Source organism: Apus apus, chromosome 2 (assembly GCF_020740795.1).
Source record: "Apus apus isolate bApuApu2 chromosome 2, bApuApu2.pri.cur, whole genome shotgun sequence".
Classification (NCBI taxonomy): Eukaryota; Metazoa; Chordata; class Aves; order Apodiformes; family Apodidae; genus Apus; species Apus apus.
In genome coordinates this window covers 85,648,568-85,672,592 of record NC_067283.1, presented here as the reverse complement: position 1 = coordinate 85,672,592, position 24,025 = coordinate 85,648,568, and positions in this window count along the sequence as shown.

The window sequence follows — 24,025 nt, the reverse complement described above, 5'->3', positions numbered from 1 at the left end:
GTAGAGTGCTTTTACATGTTTTTAAAGTTGTTTGGGTGAGATGTAATCCATTGTTGAATATCCTGAAATTGTTTCAGTAAATTCTCTACGTTATTCATAATAAAAATTGGTGACCATCCAGATGATTAAAACCAATAAACATTTCTCCATTTTGAAAGAAAGGTTTAAGAGCAATTAAGATATTACAGAGCAGCCAAATAAACTTGAATTCATAAAAAATACTGAAGAAAATATTTGAACAATTTGAAACTTTTGGATAAGAATAACATTAAAAAAAAAAAAAGGTTTTTTTATCAGGAACAGTCATTATAGATTAGTCTGGCTTCCTTCTACAAAACAAGCGACATCGATTTAGAATAGGGGAGAAACAACTGAAGTCTTGTCCAACTCTTAGAGTACTCTTGATATGGCCACATTTTGAGACTAGCTCTAAATTCAGTCAACACACTAGGTCCTCCATGAGGCTGTCATAAGGAACATGCATAACAGATTAGAAAAATACACTAAGTATCTACCCATAGCACACTTGGTTCACGTAGCACACAATGATTCATCACAGAGAATCTGAAGAGCTCTTTCCTATGTCAAACAGCAGTTTTCATCTGTGACATCAGGGGTTAAAAGTATATGGTAGAACAGAACAAAACTAAAATGCAAACAGATCTTAGGCTGAAGTGTCTGGAAGAAAAAAGCTCTCTGTGCCTTTACTGAATTTCAAGTGTAAGGAAGTTTCAGTCGATTCCATACAACTGGCTAGGTAAAAGCCCCTTAGGTTCAAAGGTTACACTGTGTCACAGTTTCTTATGAAGGTCTGATGCCATTTGATATACACAGAATCCTGTATTATATCTGTAATAAAATAAAAACTATTGCCCATTGCACAATGTAAACCAACTATAAAATATATTCTTCTATAAAATGGAAGTGCTTTTTTTTCCTAAATAAGGAAATTAATTAAGTCAAACACTTAAACACCTTAGTGGAAGTGGCCCAGGAAAGAACATTTTACCTACACCATCCACAGAGCTTACTGATCCCTCAGGTAACTTGCAATGGGGCCTCTGATGGAGGGTGGGTGGAAGCAGCACAAACAGAAGCCCCATACTGTCAGGGTGAGCACATTCACTGTTCATTTTTTAACTACATACTATCAGAAATTACTTTCAAAAGGCTTTTTTGAAGTTCCAGCTTGCTTGCAAGGAACAAATCCTCAAAGAAGATTATTGTAACCATGTTTTACAGCTATTGTGTCTTTGAAAGCCCTTTTGGGGGAGAGAGAAGGGAGAAAAAAAGAAAAAAAAAAACAACAAAAAAAGAAAAATAAGAAAGAAAAAGGAGGTATAGCTTACCTTTAAAGGCATGTTTATTCCAGCTACTACACAATATCTACTGTCTATGGACACAGTTTTTCCTTTCACTGACATCTGATGTTATAATCTACAGGTGGCTCCCTCCCTTTCCAAAACTGAGAGTCAATATGTAGTATAAATAAGAAAATAAGTTTGCCTTCTTATAATCCCAATACAGTTTACACTTTAGTCCACTCATTCATATCTTATAGTGGTAGTAACTCAAAACACGAGCCAAGAAAAGTCATCTGTCATCTAGAGTGACAAACTATTCTTTAAACATATTTATTATTAACAAGTAATGTCGTACACATTTTTCAAATCATGGTCACTCTATATATCTTACTCAGTTGAGTTCACACCTCTTTATCAATTACCCTTGTACTAGACATTGCATGACAAGTAGAAGATGAATGGAAGTAGTAAAACCAAATTCTATAAGCTAGACACAGCACAATGCTCTGATGAATACACAGAGAAAGATAAAGACATTCTTTATTTTGGAAGTTAACAGCAACATCAGAGTAACTTAGCAGAACAGCAATGTGCCCTGAACACACCTTTAATAAAAGGCAGCCAAGGCACTCTTTTGGAGCTCAGTGGATTACTTTCTGGAATAATTGATGCTCATTGCAACTTCAAATGCTTCTTACAGGGCTGTATTGCTAGAAGATGTACTTGAAGTGAAGCCTTTATAGTCGTAGAATGAAGTTTTTAAATAAGTGTTTTGTCAGAAATAAATTATAACATGAACTGGAAGTTTTTTCCTAGGAGGTTACACTACCTCTAAGCATCAGAAAGACATTAAATAACACTTTAGGAACACAGGTCTACTACAGAAAGGTTCTGTGTTTCCTTGTTTTAATCCTATTAAAACCTTATGCATTGTATTGGTCAAACTGGGATCTTAGAATTCAATGTTTTGCTATGTTATTACATAGCAATACATTGTATGCGGAACTTATGGAAACCCACACACAGGCATATTAATCAAGCAACTTTGGACTATGACCAAGTCATTCACTGAGAATGCTTGCAGCTGTATGGTATTTGATTTCCCAAAATATGGATCCATCCATCTTGGAAGGCAAGTCTGATCCAAAGTATCACTTCTTGTCTTTAAGCACACACTTGTTTAACTGTTTATCTGCACTCCTAAGTTCTTAGTCTCTGTGAACTACCACAAGAAAAACAATTATATTTAAGAATAAGAAAAACCCCAACAGCTGAAAAGCATTTGCTTTTTTCTTTCATTTCTTTAGTCACTAGGAACATTGCCTTGATAATTACTAATGTCACTATGCACCCTACAGTCTTTAAGTAAGTGATTTCTCTACCTATTATAAAAAATAATATAGTGGGGATGGGATTACTGATGAAGCAGCAGCAGTTTAAAAGAAAAGAAACCCTGAAAATAGGGTGTTTAAATCTTCTGGAAGGTTATCCCAGATGTAATATGATGAATGTGTCAGAATCCACTGTTTGTAAGACAATATAATGGAAATACAGAGAACTATTGATTCTACTCACAGAATAAGCACTTACATACATACATCCACAACCCACATTCTTCAGTGGGAATGCTGCCAGACAGAATATGAAACATATGAATTTTGGATTTGATAGGACAGAGTATTTATATTCTTTTGAGGATGCACATAGACAAAGGGTAAGAAAGACGGGAAGAAAGGGAGCAGAGGAGAAATCCAGACGCAACTGGTTGTAGGAGAATAATCAGAATTACCAAAAAGATTTATCTGCCAAGTCATTGCTTTTTCTTACTCAATTACCATATTTAGAAATGAGCTTAAAATCTTTCACACCTGTTTTAAAGCACAGAACCACAGAATCACCATGGTTGGTTGGAAAGGACCTCTAAGATCACTGAGTCCAACCATCAACACAAAAAACCACACAACTTCAGCCACCAGAGCATGCCCTGAAGTGCCACATCTACACATTTCTTGAATACCTCCAAGGATGGTGACTCAACCACCTCCCTGGGCAGGCTATGCCAGTGCTTGACCACTCTTTCAGTACAGAAATTGTTCCAAATATCTAATCTAAACCTCCCCTGCCCCAACTTTAAGCCATTTCCTCTGGGCCTGTTATTATCTACTTGGGAGGAGAGGCCAACATTCACCTCCCTACAATCTCCTTTCAGGCAGTTGTAGAGGGCGATGAGGTCTCTCCTCAGCCTCCTTTTCATCAAACTAAAGAACCCCAATTTCCAGAGTTGGGGAAACTCCAGCACCCCAATGTCCTTCCTAAAGTGAAGGGCCCAGAACTGCACATGGTACTCAAGGTGCAGCCTCACCAGTGCCAAGTACAGGGGCACAATCACTTCCCTACTCCTGCTGGCCATGCTATTCCTGATGCAGGCCAGGAAGCTGTTGGCCTTCTTGGCCACTTGGGCACTCTGCTGGCTCATGTTAAGCTGGCTGTCAACCAGCACCCCCAGGTCTTTTTCTGCTCTGCAGCTTTCCAGCCACTCTTCCCCAAGCTCTTCAAGACTGTTCAATTGGTTAGAGCCTCCCAAAATCACCTTCATATACATGTAAAATTAAGGAAAAGCATCTTTTTTTGATACCATGAGGTCCAGGTTATCTTTGATAGTCTGGCTGTGACCCAACCATTCTCTGTTTCCAAGTCAGAATATGCCACTGGTACAGTTTTGGATATCACTCCTACCTAGCTCTATGCACTATACAGCCATTTCCAGCAGGCTCATCAACATCTTCTAGTGTTTTCCCATCACTGAGTACTGCTAACTGCAGGTTTAAGACTGAATTCACAATTTTTTTCCTTAAAGTTTTTCTAACAAATATATGGATGAGCATGATAGAGTTTTATTTTAATCTTATAAAACCTCTTCCTTCACCTTTTTAGCAAAATTCAGGAAACTAATCCCAGGTATTGAAAGAACAGTATTAAGCTACACTGCATGAGTTAAAGATATATCAAGATAGCAGGAAAGTGAAACAATTTAAAAATAATGCACCTGGTCTAACTCTCTGGTAGTGTTTCAGCACAGCTCACCTTTCCATAGCTTCAGTGGGTCTTCACGCTAGTATGACACCAAATTCCATGTTACCAGAAGCCATTTAACTTGGCTACTGCAGAAATGCTAATGATGCTTTAAGCAAGAAGGTCTAAAAAGCCTTTCACTAAGATGTGACCAAGTACAGTTAGGAATTTAAATAAGTGCTCGCCTTCTCTTTCACTTACTCCACTTTTAGCACCTTAGCCACAATCTGACATCTTTCAGCTTATATGTGAAAGACAGCAACATGGTGATTGATTAGCATTAGTATTACCCTTAGAAGCTATTTCAGGATGCTCTCCCAAACAAGCACATTGTCATTCATGTGAAAGTCAAGAGCAAATGTTATTAGCATACTTTAGAAACACTATTTCCTTGCTGTTACAAGCTCTCCAAAACTTGTAAAGCTATTCAGTTTGGAGTTTGACAAAGTTTGATATGTAAGTGACTGTTAATGCATATTTGTCTCTTCTTATTCCAGACAACCACCCATTACTATGTGATATGAACACAGAAGTATCCCCTTTTTTCTTACAAAAAAAAAGCTTAACAGTGTTGGTTTACAAACAAGAAGAAATAAATGAAAATTCAGCTCATTGGAACATTATACAAGCTTTCTTTTGTAAAGCTACATTGTCTCCACTTGAGACACCCTAGTATGCCAAGACCCAGTGGCTTCTTGAGCATAGGTGGTGTTTCATTTATACACAAAGCATTTCTAATAGTATTCCTAAGCTCCAGCAGAAAAGCTGAAGTTCTTTTTACTTTCTGTAAAGCCAAATGCCAGTGTAGTAAGTACCACTCTTGTGTCAACATAATTCCTACAGTTTTCACTTCCCAAAATACTCACTGTCTTTTGAAAAAACTTCTGGAATGGGCACAGTGTCAGTCAGATCGAAACCTTGTTGTTGAACCTGAGTCAAACGGTGACAGTGGTCAGCACTAGTTAATGGAATAGCTAGTATGAAACTTCATCCTGTATCTTGCATATCATACACAAGGCTTGATTGCCTTCTTGGCTAACCTGAGCAGCTGATAACTGTGCTCATTCTGATCCCTTCCATAGTTTTAACAGAAAAAGCTCTGCAAGACAGAAAGGGCATGTAGCCATACTACAAGGCATAATGGTTTTAAACTGGAAGAGGGTAGATTTAGGTTAGACATTAGGAAGAAATTATTCACTTTGAGGGTGGTGAGACACTTGCACAGGTTGCCCAAGGACATTGTGGATGTCCCTTCCCTGGAAGTGTTCAAGGTCAGATTGGATGGAGCTTTGAGCAACCTGGTCTAGTGGGAGGTGTCCCTGCCCATGGCAGTGGGCTGGAACTAGATAACCTTTAAGGTCCCTTCCAACCCAAACCATTCTGTGATTCTACAATTCTGATCTAAGCACAACTGTGAATAGACAGTGCTACACCAGAACATCATCATCAGACACAAGTCTTACTACGGTGACAAGGAAAAGAGATTTCAGAGGAATCTGTACATTAAGGTAGCAAAAGTACCTGTTTATACAAATATTTTACTCTTACAACTACTTATTTTGCCATTCTCTTCAGAAAAAGAACAAGTTGTGCCTTGCATGTACGTTCAGTGCATTCAATATCTTATGTCACTTTACCATTTCAAGGTGGTGAAAAAACTGAGTAATAGTTTACAATATAACATTACCTTCCTAAGCATGTTGTACTATATGAGGTGTAAGCACAGCATGCACCTTTTTATGTGAATTTCCATCTTAAGTGAACAAACCCTTTAATGCACTCATTTTCATTTTACTGAAAGACTAATGTAGTATCATATTGCATGAAAGTCTAAAATTATGGCATTACAGTTACTAAACTGTCTTGTGTGATAAGAAAACCTCTACAGTGACAGGAAAATCCCCATTGCAATATTATAGCTAGACATTAAATTCAGCACTTCTTATAATCTGACAGCCATTTAAGCAACAATAAGCCATACAAATACATGTACCTATTACATATGGGGGAGGCAGGCACAGTCATGCGTGCTACAGATCTTCACCTACACTCTACAAATCCTCTCATTTTTTTTCTAGATTGCTCAGTTGGTTTCATTTGATATTTAGTATCCCAGTAAGCCTGAAAAACACTAAATTCACAAATTCTACCAAGCTCTTTTTAATTTTGAACAGGGTATAGCCACTGTGTAAAGCTGAGGGGGAACTTCACTTGAGTTTTTCTTGCCAACTCAATGAATACTAAACTTCAGCAGAAAAGCAAGCAACTTGTTCAGGAAAGATTAACATTTGTAAGCAGCCCACACAGTACATGAGTTCCTGGAGCAAGATGAGAAGAGGGCCACAAAGATGATCAGAGGGCTGAAGCACCTCTTCTATAAAGACAAGCTGAGAGAGTTGGGGTGGCTCAGCCTGGAGAAGACAAGAGGTGTTCCAGTTCATGTGGTGTTCCAGTACCTGAAGAGGCCTACAGGAAGGCTGGGGAGGGACTTTTTTTTACAAGGGATTGTGGTGAGAGGACAAGGGGTAATGGATTAGAACTTGAAGAGGGGATATTTAGATTAGATGTTAGGAGGAAATTGTTCACTATGAGGATGGTGAGACAGCGGAACAGGTTGCCCAGGAAAATTGTTGAAACCCCCCTCCCTGGAAGTGTTCAAGGCCAGGTTGGATGGGGCTCTAAGCAACCTGGGCTAGTGGAAGGTGTCCCTGCCAATGCAGGAGGATTGAATCTAGATGATCTTCAAGGTCCCTTGCAACCCTAGCCATTCTATTATTCTATGTTCTTCAGTTAGCAGCTAGAAAGAAATAAATTATATGATTTGTACTAAAAGTGGAAGACCACCTTCTAAGTTGCCAGTTGTCTCGCATTTTTAAATAATCCTACTTAATGTTTTGGTTTGGTTTTTTTAAAGCTTATTGCTCCTTTGAGGAATAACACTGCTTTTGCCATCTTATCATAAATATTGCATAGGTACTTAAAATTGCACCACTCCACCCTGCCAAATGGAAATGCTAAGAGTTGTGTGGTTACTGAGGTTATTAACCACAGCAAGCATCCTACCACCTTAAGCTGATATTGTGAACACAGAAATGTGTCAACATCAGAAGTCAAGACACTAGCATCAAGATTAGTGTTTCCTGTCCTTTCTATTAAAGAGCCCCAGTCATGAACTAATCTTGGCTTATGATGGCTTTGCACTGAAAAAAACAATCCTTGTCCTAAAGGTCTCACAATCTGCACTTCATCTTCATTCATAATGTCCTAAAAAACAGCTGTCAAAACATAACTATTGGCATTATTATATTTAATCAGGTTTTTTTTTTCTCACAAGTCAACTAGAACCACACATATTAGTGGTTCCCTACATTGCAACATAACTATCATAACTAAAACACAGTTTTAAACAGTAAAGGGACTAAGGTTCCAAGTTTCCTGCTTTACAAAGATAACTGTTAGAATTATTTTTTTCAAAGATACACTTAAAAGTCAGATATAGAATCTTGACTCTGACTTCAAAAATTCATTCATACATCTTCAGCCCTCATCGTGACCATAGCTATAATTAATCTTTCTATATTCACAATAAATTTCCTATGTTCTGTGTGTCTATTAAATCTTAGTTTTATATATTATACTTGCCTCCCTCTCAAAGTGGGGAGATTTATTATGCTCACTTGTTGCAAGACTTTCATTGTTCAGGCTATTAGCTTGATTCATCCCCAATTTTTTAAAGGTCAGCTGCAAGCCCACAAACATCTTGACAAACAACCAACCTTTGTAGATGAATATCAAATTTACATGATATTATATCATTCTTATACTCTTGTAATTTGCAGAAATCTAGTTCATGGCATGTCATTGAAAGATCTGTAGGTTCTGAATTATACATGGCCTCAAATCACCAATAAATTTTTCAGAACTATTCTCCTTCCTTGGATACCTGTTCCCACTTAAATTATTTCAAATTCAAATAATCTATTCAGAATTTAAACTGATAACTGATAACTAAGATCATATCTGAATTTGAGTGTTTATTTCTCAATTACATAACCTCCAATAAAACAGTTAAACATATGATATTCAATCTATGTATGGACCATGTAGCGTAAGTTAGTTATATACTGATCATCCTTTGTTTAGATCTGGAAGAAATAAGAGTGCATCAGTATTGCAGCATTACAGTGGATATAATTGCCTTTTGTGTGTGTGTGTACACACATACACACCCTAAAAGCAAAGACACTGGTTTTCAGCCAAGAGGCATTTAACATAACTGTTCAGCTTTTGGTAGCCTGGTCATGAGCAAATTACATCAGGAAAATGTGGCGTAAAAGACCCCATGAGAATTTTCAGCTTATGTTTCATTAAAATTGAAGTTCAATTTAGGAAGGATGGGATGTGACAATGGTGAAAAAGTTGGTCCCGTACCCGATCTGCATCTCTGATCTCAACATGAGTCATTTCTTCTACCACAAGTACAATAAAATAAGTCATTCATTCTACCTTTTCAAGCATTTTCAATAGGAAAGTAACAGTCTTATCTCTATATATGTTGTCTGAGAAAAAGAAATACAAAACAAGATTTTACTTCTTTGATAAGTTAAGTGCCAGAAGTCATAGAATACATACATAACATATATATGTTATATATTTGTAGGTCCCAGGTAAAAGTAAATGGAAATTACTTATCTAAGGTTCCCTTTACCTCTCCCATAAGTATGGAATCAGTTGATTTATATTCCCAATATATACAATTAACAGTTTATTAATTGTTAGTACTTTTTTTTAATTGAAGGGCCTTGGATCTGTACAGTGATAAGTACTTCTCATAGTACTTGCTTTTTGTTTTCAGAAGTAACTTGGCTAGTTTCTCAGATAAATGGATTATTGTTCTGTTATTGTACACTTGTGGTTGACATTGATCACTTTGAAACTGCTGCACTGAGTATAAAATTGTACACACTGACCCTCTCATAGGCTTATAAACTCTTGCAAGAGCTCTATCACATCCCCAAAAGCTATGCTGTCATGAACCAAAAAGGACAGAGGGTGAAGAAAGGAATACAACACACAATACTACCATAGTTCATTTGTTATAATTTGCAGGGAAACCTATTTTGTGCAGAGAAATTTATTTCCATACCACCCTTAGGTCTCTAACGAGCATACAGACTACTTGAATTTATAATTTTGCTAATGCACATTATCTCATTTCTCCCTTTAAAATTGTATGTTTTAATCATATCCATTTTGAAGAAACCCTGGCACACATTTTCCATGCATGATAACTGCCTAGCAGCTTTTATGGAAACTTGTTCTCATTTGCACAGAGTATATTTCATATCAAAAAAGATAATCGTAAAGTTCTTTAATTTCATCCACAGCAAGCATTACATTACAAAATTGATTAAGTTTGTAGGCAATACCTGGCACTCTACCACTTTTTATCCCAGTACTTAAAATCACTTCTGTTAATATTAATTAAAAAAAAATAATAGTGTAGTACCATGGGGTTTTGCTGTATCAGGTTTCTAGATATCAGAAGAAGACCAACCTACTCAACATTGCCAAGTTAGCACTGACCTCAATTATAGGCAAAGACTACAGAGACACACTGAACCTCTGGTCTAGGTATTAGATGATATTTTTAATACCTGATAACAAAATTCTAAAGTTGAGCTAGGGTTTCTAAACTGTCATTTGCCTACAGTTTTCTTTCACCATAAACTCCAACCACAGAAAAGTTGACTGTCAAAACCAAAAATACAACAGTACCAAAAAAAGTTGATGTTATTACAGACTCAATGGTATCTGTAATTTTATTTTCATTCACATGCTAGGCTTCCCACCTGAAATACCTGTCTGAAAGTCTAGCTGGAGAGAAAATCAGCACCTTGTGGGAGTCACAACATGGCCAAGGAGCCAAAGGAGTAAGAAGCACCTGAATTAGCCTTCAAGATAACATGTAAAATTTCAGAAATTAAAAGCTGGGGTTTGTGATATTACCCGGTTTATTAATTCGCAGTAAGCAGTCACAAATAAATAAAAGTGAACAAAAGGACAAATTTTCTAACAACCTCTTCAGGTAGGTCAGCTGGTTAAGGATACTCCTATTGTTCTTTTATTACAGAGGAAACACCTTGAGTTGGCCTTTCAAATCTAGCAAATGTTGGCAGAATAATCTTGGCTAGGTACTAAGGTTATTAATAATAAAAATGTATTCTGAGGCTCAGGCAAGTATGTGCACATATTTCAAGCTTACTGCTGTTACAGAAATTGGCAGTCCTGAGATGCCACTGAATAAAGACTATCACTCTCCAGTTCTTTCATGACTAGACTCTCCAGTTCCATTTCTTCAAGGCTTTTAAACTGTCTGTTCTCCACATAATGTTTGATAGGCTCCTGTGCTAGGGTACCCTAAAAGACAAGCATTTCTGGAAAGCCCCACTGTACTATTTGTCTGCAAACTGCTGCCACACTGCTGCCCTTCCTGCTGTTTCAATTCCACATCCCACTCTTGGTTTGGTTTGGTGTTTTTTTGCAACAGCAGCAGGACTAATAGAGAGAGCACTCCTGGCTCAAGACACAAGCAAATCATCATCATCTTAGTGGCTTACACTGCCAAGCTGAAGTAGCCATCTGCCTGCATGCTTTTAGCCCTCTTCAATTATGAGAATACACAATCTAGCTTAATCTTCAACGTAAGAGCTAAATGTGAGATAACTTAGCTCAAATCTGAAACTAAACTGCATTATCTCTCAATCTGACAAGCAAAGCATGCACCCAACTAATGGATAGCAAAGGTTAGCTGAAGGGAGGAAACTTGTTAAGCCATTACAATTTATTCATGCTAATGAAAGGTTTAATCTAATGTGCTTTGCAGTGTATCTGCAGCCCTAAGTGCAGCTAAGGATGCATTCATGAACAGTTATTTCAGCTCAGATGAGGCACAATAATTCACAGAGCTGTGTGGTTCATTTGTGATGCTTGATAGTTCATAAAACATCCATATGTACAAACTAGCCAGATTTTGTTTGAGAAGGGTCAGACAAAACTGAACAAAAACATAAAACATTCAACCATAGACAACCCTCCTTTTCTAAAGAGGCTACTAATCTATGCTTAGTAGACTTATATCTAACTTGCAGAAGATTTATTTAGTCTATAAATGTGGGGATCCTGTTTACATATCAAATAAAAACAAAAAATACATCCAGTTTTACTGTTCTTAGTACATGCTTCCAGAGTCACATTCAGTGTTCAGTAAGATTGTGGCAGACCTCCATTATATGCTGAGACCATACGATAATTGATTATATCTCAAACACATTTGTGACTATTCAATTTGTAGAATAAAGTGATACCTGTAAAAAAATACCTTTTTTAATTTACACTAATTCATACTTAATAAATTAATGCTTCAGCATGCAGTGATGTACATCATACTTTGTTTTGTGCAAAATGACCCTTTAAGAGATTTTAATGAGCTTCAAAATAAGAAAAAAGGCAGGTCTTCTAGTATTAAGCTGCTATGCCTGAGAAACAATTACTCTCCATTCAGGGGGTTGCTATTTGCTCAGTAGCAATCTCTGTAGTTATGGACCTGAACGTTTCCAGCAATACGACATTTATCTTGTTGCAACGGAAAACACTACAATTTATTCTACCTTTCTGGTTGCTTAATATGTTAATACTTTATTTTTAAATAAATGGTAGTATTCTTGACCAAGCTCACTCTGTGCTTACTCTACTGACTTCTGCAGAGGTACAACAAAGATAGCTCTAGTCCATTATGCCAAAGTGATTCAGTAACAAATTATGACGAATGAGCATGCAACGGGAGTTAAAAAAGAGCCAAGGCTTATGTTCAGAATGAATACTTGCAAGGCTAGAAACTACCAACACAAATTACTACACTTGCACAAAACTCCAAAGATTGAGGATCCACAAATCCAGCCAAAATAATGAATCTGTGCACCAGTATCTTTCCGTAAGAACACGTAGCTAACACAATATTAGCATTTAGCTTTGAAATTTTCCCCAATATTTTGTTTTTAAAAAAGCAAAAAAACACTAGAAACCATAAATTTACATGTGTACGGATGACCAAGAACATTCACTGTTCCACCATGAGGCATTTGCTTTAATCCTTTTCATTTTGATTTTTAAGTAATGATACACACAACTGTACCAACCTTGTAATGCCATTTATTCTAACTAGCTGACTCTTGTTGGACCACAATGCATTTCCTAAGCACTAAATAGTCAGATTCCTAATTTTTTTTATTTATTCTTTTTTCCCTGTTCAGGGTGCCTGAGCTATTCTACCATTCCTCTTCCTTCTGCTATTATAATCATCTTGCAACTTTATTCCATTGTTACAATTGAAAGGAAAAATAGAAAACTGAAGTGGTATAGTGCAAATTTCACAGCAAAAGCACTGCCTTTCTTCCTGTTTTCCTAAGTTCTTTCTCTCTGCATAAAACTTAGAAGTTCTGGAGTCAGCTCACTAAGCACTCCTAACAATTAAAGCATAACAAATGAAAACTGTGCAAAGAAAGATGCTGTTATAGAGTCATAATTCAGTATTATTGGTGTGTTTGAAATTATAAGCAGGCTTTTGTGTTATTTATTCTTTTATTTACATAACATAGCAGGGAACTCATATGCTATATTGTTCCATAGAATAAAATTTAAAGTTATAGCCTCCATTTGTCATATTAATCGCCCAATTAAGAGCTCACAGGCTGGCTTAGTATTACCTGACCTACAATGAAGAGCATACTGTTTCATGTTGGGTTCAGCACTGGAAACACCACTCGGGTAACTGAATAGGAAAGGACAGCTGCTTTGCTTTCAAAAAGAAAGCAGCCCCAAAGATTACAGGAGTACATAATGCAATTTCAGGGTCTTTTTCAGCTAATAAGGAACACATCCAGGGACATTTTTTTTCTCCATTGTGGATATGAAAATACTTCCATGCCCAGTGTTAATTGTAAAGTATTTTAAGTCTGACAGTATGTAGTACATCTAGACTTCCCCAGTTAATTGATTAGCTCTCTACTATTTGTCTACATGACTACCTTCTATTTGCCTAATAATGTGAAACATTTTACAATGTAGTACTCTTTGCAAAGCTGAAAGTTTAATCTAAGTAATGAACAGCATTCATTACAGTCTATGAGGGACAGTCAAATTTCAGACAATGGAACCAATTTAAGGTTGTTTAATGAGCATTTCTGGTGAACATGAGTGATTTTCTTCTTAGGTCGCCAGGTATGAGCCTTCACTAGATAAATATGTCACTGAGAGACCTTTTGCTGCCAGATTTCCCCAATTAACTAAAGGGAGGTGAAGAAACACAGCTTTCAAATATAGCCGTTGTACACCAAATGCATTTGCATAATTTACAATTTGAATCTACAACAACTGGCCAAATTAAGATCCATCTTGTCAAAAATAATTTTGGTTTACAAAAGCATGGTTGACCTTGAGACAAGTAGAACAGCTGCATTCTTTATTGAATTCACCAGCCAGAAAGTATATACTGGCAGGAGCAGCACTAGCTTCGGACTCAATAAAGCCTTTAACATAGACCACATCTCACATAGCTGACAAATGTCCAATGTCCATCTCAAAGATCACATCTTTTTAATGGTACTGTATTTTTTCTTCTTACAGACTCCACAAGTTCTATGAAACTTACCAGTAAATTTGCTTCTGGCTTCTCTTTCTATACACAGAAATGTGTTCGATACCAAAGAAACTTTATTTTTTACTTTTTACCAGAACACTTGTTTTGGTAGCATTAAAATAACAAGAAGGAAAACTGGCATAATCCAATTCTAACTTAATTATTTGACTGTCTTACAGAAAAATTATTACAAAATGCAGCATGCAATGCATACATGCTTCTATAAAGCACGAGCAATCACAATAAGAGCCAAAGTATTTTTGCAAGAGGCAAAACTCTAGGGTGTGGATTCACCAACAGAAACCATGAAAACAGAGTTTGCAGCAAATCTAGAAACTAATCCTCTTAAAAACAGAAACTGCATCTCTCAGCTCCCAAACATTTTTGAAAGGACAAAAAATACTTGAACTCACCAAGGACTTGTTGTGCTTTTTTCATCCAAAAGTCAGAACTCAGATCAAATTTACTGCATTGTTGTGTTACTATCCATGTCATCCCTTAATTTTTATATAGTACCCCTGGAAGATCTTTCATTCCTATTTAATTAAGGAAGCTCTCTACTGAATATACAAATTTTGTAAACAGTTAACAAACTTATTTGTTTTCAGCTAAAAGACCCACAACCTTATTCTTTCAGAATGCCTTTTCAACTAAATATCTCATGTCAAATAAGTCACATGAATAAGATAATTCTACAAAAGGATCAATTACATACTTAATGATGACATTTAAAGTTGATTTCACTTGAAACCATTTGTCACATTTTATATTTATTGTCTACAGATTATTTACACATCAGGTGGTCTCTTCTTTCAAGTGTAATTTTCCCTTACTGCTAATAACAATAAGCTACCAAATTCAAACTTAATCTAAAGGATATCTTCTGCTAGATTTAGAAGATAATGACATGTGACACTTAAGGCCTTGGAAAATAAAATAGTGGCTTATTTTATCAAATATATTGTTTGCTCGATAGGACACCAGTATCTGGGAGATTTACATGGAAGGAAAAAAATTTACTTCTTCCTTTAAGTGAAGTAAACTGATGAATCAAAATTTTATTTTCAACCTTGAATGCTTGTGGTTTTTCCATTCTAGAAGACAGCACACAAAACAAGACAAGTTCAAATATATATATACATCAGTCACCCTTTTAGCCAGGGGTAAAGAGATCCAGGAATGTTCCAAAAGGCACAGCAAGTTACAGTGTGGATTTAAAGGATGAGAGCCTCTCAGACTAGCCATATTTAGCTTTCTGAAAACTGATGGTAGAGTATGACACACATTTTCCAATTCTTTGCAAATATTACACAAAATCCATGCCTTCTATGCACTCAGCTTCTCCCTAGTTTTTATGCGGCAGGATACTAAATTAACAAATGCTTAGAACTAGATCTGCCTAGAAATTTTACGCTATGCTAGGTTCCCAGAAACAATTAACAGGCTTTAAAATAAAAGTATTTTAAAAGATAGATTTCACTAGAATATGCTAGAATTAATAGCTTTGCAAAACAATCTAAGCAACTAAGATAGAAATCAATAGTAAGTTTTTATATGCAAGTACATGGAGGCCTTGCTGATTTGACTTGAGTTACAGCAAGATCTCATGAGGTCTCTCTGGTTTTACCACCCCTGAGAGGCCCTTATCTTTTCCCAGTCCCTGAGCTGGCTGGCTCTGTTTTTCCATCTCCTGTCAGATCTTGAGCTCCCACATCTTTTAAGGCTCTGTCCCATTCCCTGTCAGCATCTAACAAGCTCTTCCACAGCATACACAACTGCTTCCTACTCTCCCAGAAAGGCCAGCTGGACCAGTTACTCCAAAATAATCCAAGATACAGACTGAGACAAAATCTCATCCCTGCAGAGATTCATGGTGACCTACAAAAAGATCTCTTTGAATACATCATTCACTGGAAATTCTTGTAGGGTGAGATTCAGGACTTTATCCATATCAATTGTTTTTAATATGAAAGCTGTTTCATACAAAACCAGAGTAACTACCTAGACACAGAAGGAATTGCTCAGCTCTCAGGGGAAGAAGTATGTATTTCCCTCTCCAGCACCACCAGTTGGACTGAATACTTGCAGTATTTCTGCTGATCTCAGTGAAACTTACTTCCCTTCATTTACTCACTGTGATTAAGTCTTTCCTTTATAACTTTGAAGTCTGACTGTAAATACTGAGGTGTTGGCATTTTGACCAGATACTTTACTTGAAATGCCTCAAAGCATATAGGTAAGTATTACAGCATTTCAGCTTATGTGAATTTTCTATGTACCAATAATCCCTAGACCGTGGGTAGCTGTTCAGGCTGAACCAACTCTGTTTTAAAACCCATCCCTCTTTTTACTGCGCTGTCTCACAGTTCACTGAATTAATATATAAAATGGAGACAAAACTATTCGTTTTTGCACATGCACAAGCATGAAAGCTTAGAACCTGTAACACTGATCAGTCCAAGACAGGTGATCTGAGGGGAGCTAAAATTGGGCCCCCAGTCCAACAGACAGGTCCCAGGTGAGGCTGTTTAGCAATATTAATGCCTGTTAGTGCTCTTAGGTCACTGATCTCTAGCTGCATAACTATCAGTCAAATAGGGTTTTTTTCACCAGACAGTTTTTATAAATCATACTTTTGGGTTTCCTTCTTAACAATTTATTTTTCTTACTTCATAATTTCCTATGTTGGTTCAAGGGGAAATAGAAGTTGCTGCTAAACTAAAAAATATGTACTGAAGTATACTACACCCACAGAATTACAGAAATCTTATTGCTTTCCAAAAAAACTCAGCAGCTAACACAGAAATTAAATTCACCACAGCAGTTATAATGTAATGACAGGTTGTAATAAATTTCATATGCTACATGAAGCAGCTCTGGTCATTAGAATAATTTTTCATACCTTTAATTACATTTTTTCATTTAGTCCAGAGCATCAGTATATCCATCCACCTTTTTCTCAAATGAGTTGCTTCTACTGAAAATAGATGAGTCAGAGTTAAGGTTGGATTTTGTTCATTTTCTGGATGGATCAGCAGCTCCTCCATGCATGTCTGAGTCACTGCAGACATGTGCCTGTCCCTCAGTAGGACTTTCAAAATTAAATGAAAGAGAAGTGAACACTAAGAAATCAAAGGCTGATGAGCTTTTCAGTTAGACTGAGAACAAGTAGTGAGCTTCCTCTTCTGTTGGTTCCTGCTCAATCAAGATTAGTGCTGTACAGCTAGTGAAAACATGACTCATGTTTATGAATAACAACCTTGTTATTCTTCTCAAGAACTGTTAGTTAAAAGTCACTTGGGCTTTCAAAGTGTTGCTGTTTCCCTTTCCTCTGTTGTAATAGAATATTCAACTGATGCAACATGCAATTTAAAAGGAAGGTTTCTTTTATGTTAGGTAGTTGAAATCAAAATCATATTTGGTTTACAATGTAATTACTAGATGAGAGAAAGGTCATTCTACCTGTTTTCCAATAAGAGAGGAACATGTTCTCATAGCTTATGTACTATATTTTAATTATGTGTATTTTCAAACAAAGAAAAGAACAAAGCAGCAGGTAAGAGGTGAACTTGTAATCAGTAAAACTGTAGAAGTGTAGTCTCTGTATATATCGTATTGATATTATTGCATGAGAATGACTTGCTATTGTAAATCTTCCTAAGTTCAATATAGTCTTTATGTCTACTTATTTTATCTGCCTTTGAATGTGGCAGCTATTCACCTTTAAAAGGCAGATAACAAGCAAGAAAACGGTCCAACTGTCATGACTGTGCTGTGTTTTTAACTTATTTGGGGCATTTTTCAGGAGTAATTCAGAGTTTCTAGCTCATCTTGCATAAACAAGAGATACTAACAAGTGTTGTTCCTGTACAGAATTCCCTGCTCTGAGTAAACTGTATTGGCATCTCATTTTGGCACAAATCAATTCTGCATATTTAAAGATTAGACACTTGAAATGGATGTTGTAGCCGGAGCATAAACACACCTCTTCCTTCCTTTTTTATATTTAAAACATGAGATACCTCAATTTTCAGGTTCTTCCTTTTTTTCCTAACACCATTAAGCAGATTTTTGTGATATATATTTTGTTGGTCTCACACAACAGAGGTGTCCTCCAGAATGGAGAATCTTAAAATATAATAGGGATAAAAGAAATTTAGGGTGAAAATACTTAGGGTTTCTTACTTTTGAGGTGAATATAATGGGTCTAGGACAACTCTCCACCACCAACTCTTCACCAAATACTTCTGCACCCCACCAACTCTGTCAGGACATTAGCAAACTGATCAGCAGGTGGGGCTCACTCAGTACCGTTAACAGAACCTGGGGGATCAGGCATCTCTGCTCACAGGGCTTTAATTTTTGCAAGGAAACTGTGTATATAGGGGATTTCAAGTGTATGAGTCTGACAATTTGAAACATGTGCTAGCCAATTAGTCTTGCCTTTATTGTGCTTGGCCATCAGGTGTACATCTTGCTTTGCAGCTCTTTTCAGTTATCTCACAATGAGATAAAAGCCACTCAATCAAATGTGAGAAATGAAATATTAATTATAATATAAAGGCAACTCAATCAAAGATATGTTATTTTCTAAAAGTAATGTTAAACAAATGCAGTTAAAAAACATCAAAACATATATTTTTAAAGTGCTCTGGACTGTGACCTGAAACAAGCTTTTTGTAATATATTTGATAGAGTTGTCTTTATCTAATGAAGGCATTGAATTAATCAGTTAGCACGTGTCATTTTTTGTGACTCCTACAGTTGAACTCCCTGTGCATATATATATGTACATACTGTATATGTATATGTACCGCTTCCTTGACAAAAAAATCCAAGAACCACGAGCAGAGCTGCCTGATCCCCCAGGTTGAGTTCCAAGGTACTGAAAGTGATTCTGTCATGATGCTGAATGAGGGCCATCTGCAGACCCTCATAGTTAGTTGTCCTGGTGGAAAGTCAGGTGTGTAGAGGTGTCTGGCATAGAGCTGGCAGCAGCCAGTAGCCCCTTCCCAGAATGTAATCACAGTCAAAATAGAGAATTGGTTATAAAAACCTCTATATAGCTTTCAAAACTAGAGTGTAGTTTTAGCATATATTTTAACTGGAAAAAAATTTAACAACATATGCTATAACACTGTATTGCAAAACACATATATGCTTGCATAAAACCGTTCATAGTAGCGTGTAGGTCACCATAATAGCAGACATAATAAAGGTTAACTGCATAGAAGCTAAGCATCACCCAAACCAACACATTTAGAAAGAACATTGCAGCGTGCTAAATGTAAATTAAGGACATTTCCATGCAACCTGCAAAATTTCCATGCTTTGCATTGGTCTTCACCCACACAATTGTTTTCCTATCTCATGCATATTTTTGATACAAGGGCCTCCTACAAAATGTGAATGAAAAGTAATTGCTGAACATAATTTTTCATGCTCTTCAATGCAAGGCTTCACTTACAGAGACAGACAGTAACAGGCAAAACAGTATGCTAGAACTGCTAGGAAAGGCACACATCTTGGGTATAGTATGTATAAAAAAATATGTTTATTGGCCTTTAGTACAAAATCAGACATTCACATTTCAAACTAGTCTCTGTAAGGATACATGTGGCTGTAACGCCTTCATAAGCACAAAGAGAGGGTGCCAAAATCTTGTCAGGCCTGGCTGTTATTGCTTCTGACATGAAAAGGAATCTAAATCAGGTTTCTAAATATTGATGAATTCTCACCCACGACAGCCAGGTTTCACTTCCTCTACAGCATATGTAATTTAATAATGCTTTCCCTAGTCTTCCAAGATAGAAAAGCACTCTTTTCATTAGCTACCTGTAGTTTGTTATCACACCAAGTACTTAGGGAAAGATTCCATAATCCTTGTGCAATCAATGCCAACCTGGTTACCCCCACCCTCTGAAAGTACCTAAATGAAAACAGCATAGTGCACAGAGCCTTCAAGTCATTTCCAGCCAACAAGACCTCATGTTCCCAGCCCTCACTGAACATATGAAACAGGTTATTCAGGACACTTAATTAGCCAAGGATTTCAGATACATGGTATGAAGAGAATGCCCTTAAGGAGAGCATCCCAGGCAGGAAGTGAGCCTCTCAGCAGGCAGCTCTTAGACTTTTCGTGCACCAGACTTAATTCTGAGTACTATGCCAGAAACCATTTTTATGAGACATTGCAATACCGCTTAATATAGGCACATGTTCACATATCCCGTCTTTATTATGATAAATCTCTCCTCCCTTCTAAGAAGCGGCTGTGTTTTTTGCAACACCAAAACTCCACAATTTCCCAAAGAGCCCATGAATGTTAAACTAGGTTGTCTCATGACAAAGCTGTCAATATCTGGCTTTGTTAATGAGACTGCTCTTCTTCTTGCCTCCCCCCTGAAACACAACCTTATCTTATTTCAGTCCTTTGATACAATTTTAAAACACATCAGAAATATAATTCTTTATAATTCCAGCTGTTTTTACTGTGGTGTTACAGACAGAAAAGGTTCATAAATTCTTTCTATCTGAATATTTAAAAATAGCTTTCTTCTTTTCAAAACAGCAGTTGAAACAAAACAAAAAAAGAGTGAATTAATTCCTACTGCAAAAGACAAACATAAGTCTTCCTTTTCCCAATGGAATTATGAACACATTAGTTTGCTATTCACCCAGGAATCCCCTCCGGTTATGCACTATCCATCCTATTCTTTCAACTAGAAATGTTGAAACATTTGTAATAAATACATCCCAAAAAGGCAGTTTATTGTTGTTAAAATAATTGGAAACCTACATTTCATCACTCTCTGACATGTTTCTTATTATCTGTCCTAGAATTCAGAAAGTTACATATTTAAGACCAAACCTGGCAGCGCTCTCCAGATTTATATACCAGCCACAATCTCCTCCAATTTACAACTTCAGTCAATATGTTTAATGCACTGCATACATTTCCAATTATTCTTCCACTGTAGCAAGGCAAATACCAGCTAAGATGCAAATTAGCTGCTAAACATACAGCCCAACACCGCACCCAGAGCTTTTGTTAGATCACTCTAGAGAGGAATTTATAGATCGAGTTAGCTGACTAGGAATTGACTTATTTTATTTTTTTATAGGTTAATTTTGCCAAAACCAGGAACACATCTGTTTGAGCTAATTCAAGGTAATTCACTTAAATTATTATTCAGACCAAACTGACTCAGCAGTTTCAAGAAGTGTTCCTTATGTATGTTGTCTGTGGGACTAATCCCATAATCAGCATCAGAAAATTCAGCAATTTAACAACAGAACTCTTAAGGCTTTGGTAGTTTTTGAAGGTCTGGCCTTAAAGTTAACTAAAACTTACTGGGAGTGGTGGAGGCATTTTTTCCAATGTTCACTGTACCAAAAAAGGAGTATTAGAATATTTTATGTAAAAGACATATGAGAGTATATCACTTAACATACCAATTAAGAGAACTTTTTGTATTAATATGTGTGTTACCCAAATATCTGAAAAGCTCTACAATTGTCTCTAGCTTTTCTCACCCAGATTAGTATTTTATCACCTATGTCTATTATATTCTAAAAGTATGGTTTCCTGAAATACACCTGAAGACTAATCCTGTTCAGTTCAATATCAGTTCATAGTATTGACAATATGACTAGAAATGTGGAGCAAGTAATGAAGAAAAGAAGAAGCACTGGAGTTGGCTGGGGATTTCAGTTGATTATATCATAATTCAATTATATTTTGCTGAGAGTTCCATGACTTTTTTCACAGCAAAATTAATAATTAAAGGCTACTAAGATGTAAGGAATACAAGACCCCGAGTGACAACCAACCAGGAAAGATTCCTACTCTCAAGGCAAAAGTGGATTTTTCTGCTTCAGAAGGAAACAAAAAACAAAGCTTCCAAGAGTGTTTTTTTCGCAATTATTCAGTTTCTCAGTAATCTCTTCTCCATTATACATAATATTTTTTAACTTCTTTTGAACCACGTATTTTAGGCACTTCAGTAGATCAGATGTTACTTTCAATAGCCTGAAGGCATGTTCTTAACATAGAAGAGGTACTAATTAATTCTATTAAAACCCAAAAGATGCTTTTATTTGCCAGATATTTCAAGATGCATTTCTGTTGATAGACTGTAATTATCCTCATATAAGAGGCAAAACCCAACGAACTTGTACAACTGTCTCACTCTTAAACTTTCTTCCAATCTATACAATCCCCTTCAAAGAACTTGGCTATATTGCATGGCAAATTCTTCGTAATTCTAGCTGAACCTTTTTTAGCATTTCTGTGATAATCTGCCTTTTATTACTGAGGAATGTTTTGTCTCTCCTCTTTCATTGACAATGAAAACAGTATTTTGGGGTAGTTATGAAACTAACTTCCAGTTATAAGAGTACCAACCTGTGAGTAAAGACAATTGTGTTTTATTCCCAGTTCTTTGAGTGACCTTCCTTGCAAACTAGGGCAAGTCACATCAAATCTCTCTTTTCTTTTGTTCGCTCTCTTGATTTACCTATGTGGAAGTTCCTCTGAGAACAGATTTTCCGTGTACCTACTAGTTACCCAAGAAGGACTCAGTCTTCCTTAGGTCTTCTGGGTCTTGCATGTTAGATTCTACATATTAAATAATGAATAGGAAATACTGTTTGTTTGTGGTTTACAAATACATATGGGTAAAGTGTTAACTTTTCACTCTCCAAAACAACCAGGATTTTCTGAATCTGATATTGCAGGATTGCCACAGACAAAGAGAACTCAATGTGGAGGAAAGATACTCAAACCCAAGCAGTTAATGTGACTGCCCTGAAGAAGAGATCTCTATTTGAAAATTAAGATAGAGAGAAAGAAAAAAGTTAATTTGTTTACATTTCTTGTTCTTGAGGGCATATGTAAATATTACGGACAAAGACCTAACGTGATGTTTGTTTTTATTCTAGCACTGGAAAAGAAATCTAGCCTTATTTTTTTGTCATGAGGCAATGAAGTTAATTAATTTCCAAAAAGCAGGAAAGCAATCACTCTGGTTTAAGAAGATGTGTACTGCTGTACGAATGTTTTTATCTCAGCTACGGAATATGCTGATTGTTCCCTGAAATGGTAACAACTTCACTTTATACTTTATTCATCCCTCAGACTATGTTTTCCAAGGATATTCTCAGCTCTTCTCCATTAAGGAAGACTATGTTGCTCTTTGTTTTCCCCATTTATTTGTCCTACCCAAGCTGAATATACTTTAAGGTATCCTTTGAGATAGTACTGGTAAGGGAAGAAGAAACACAAGTAGAGAAATAAGAGAAAAAAAAAGTCAGACACATTGTGCTAAATTAACTCTGTCCACAGAAAAGCTCTGAAAACAATTATACTCTCATCTAGGCTGTGAAGAGAATATTACTTTTTGGATATAGCATAATAAAGCAATAAAATTTTAAAATACACTCCACAACTTAGTACTGAATTTTCTTACAACTCAGGGGCTGAACTGTTTGCCTAAGAGACATATCAGAGTCTTCAGTACCAGAGTTTTGAGGTATTTTTTCCACTACATATGGGAGACTGGGTCAGAAATAGCCTCAGAATCTTCTCTAACTCTTTAGCTCTAAATGAGCAAATTCTTACAGATATGTTTAATTAATGGGTTCAAGAACATTGAGTCTAGATGAATATAATAAAAAGAAACTATGAAAGGAAGCTGTAAAAACAACTGTGTTAGGATAATTTAACCATAGTAAAAAGCTGGAAATCCTGGTTATCTTCTAAACAAAAGAAGTCACTTGAAATCCATTTTCAGTGCACAGCTCAAGCATCAAAACTGACTGACAATTTAAAACAGCATCTCTTTCTCCACACATGTAAGTTCACTCTCTCAAGCTTTAAAAGAGCCAGCTCACCCCAGAGAAAATAAATGGTATTCAGTTGGTAATGTCTGCTGTAAGGACATTTTAAAAA